At 39.9% G+C, this 1,001-nt stretch overlaps 2 pseudogenes; one reads left to right on the top strand and one right to left on the bottom strand.

Annotated features, from left to right (window-relative positions):
- Positions 1 to 174, top strand: LOC117442419 (U2 spliceosomal RNA; annotated as a pseudogene).
- Positions 175 to 388: 214 nt separating this feature from the next.
- LOC117442418 (U1 spliceosomal RNA) lies at positions 389 to 542 on the bottom strand (annotated as a pseudogene).
- Between the last annotated feature and the right edge of the window lie 459 nt (positions 543 to 1,001).

Raw genomic sequence — 1,001 nt, 5'->3', positions numbered from 1 at the left:
ATTTTTTTTTTTTTTTTTAAATCTGTTCTTATCAGTTTAATATCTGATACGTCCCCTATACGGGGACTATATATTAAATGGATTTTTAGCACTGGGAGCTGAAAGAGGGGCTTGCCCCGTTCACTCCACGCATCGACCCGGTATTGCAGCGCCTCCGGGAACGGTGCACCCATCTCCTGACTTGTGGAAAAACAAAGAAAGACGCATCTCGAAACCAAAACAGATGGTTTCAATTGAGGGCAGAAACTGCAGCGGATTTTTTTTGGACTCAATGCCAAAGTCGCTAAAGATGACAAATTGAACTTGCTTGGCTCTGGAGCGTGGCACGCTGAGTGAGGCTCACTGCAAGTAGCCAGGTTTTCTTTGACCTTTTCTTCAACACTATAATCAGGGGAGAGCGCGAACGAAGTCCCCCACTACCACCAATTATGCAGTCGAGATTCCCACATTTGGGGAATTCGCAGCGGTCAGCATAGCCGGGGTGCAATGGCCGAGCCTCGCCCTGGGTGAACCAATTTTTTTTTTAGACGCTTTATTGGTATTAAGGCACATAATTTACAAAGGACAAACTTGCAGGTACATTTTCCTGTTTTAAAAAAAACACAATTATACTCCTATTACAACAAAATATATGTTTTCTTCTTTTTTCCAACAACAATTCATTTAAAATGCATTCAAATATTTTGTCTTTTTCAACAACAGTTCAGTTAAAAGTGCATCAATATCTGCAGGTATTTATCTTTTTCTTTCCCAACAACAATTCAGTTAAAGTGCATCAATATCTTTAGTTCTTGTCCCAACAACAATTCATTTTAAAGTGCATCAAAATCTTCAGTTTTCCCAACAACAAATCATTTAAAGTGCATCCATCACTTCATCAATTTTCCACCTGATTTTAATTTCGGCCACCTTAAACTTCACTCTGTCCCTGAGAATGTAGTCATGGACCATTGTGAGGCTAAACCTTTACCACTGACTGTGTGGACATTTGGCATTTCTTA

This window comes from Pseudochaenichthys georgianus, unplaced genomic scaffold, assembly GCF_902827115.2.
Source record: "Pseudochaenichthys georgianus unplaced genomic scaffold, fPseGeo1.2 scaffold_426_arrow_ctg1, whole genome shotgun sequence".
Lineage (NCBI taxonomy): Eukaryota > Metazoa > Chordata > Actinopteri > Perciformes > Channichthyidae > Pseudochaenichthys > Pseudochaenichthys georgianus.
Note: the sequence above shows the minus strand (reverse complement) of the source record. Positions and strands in the feature narration are given on the sequence as shown.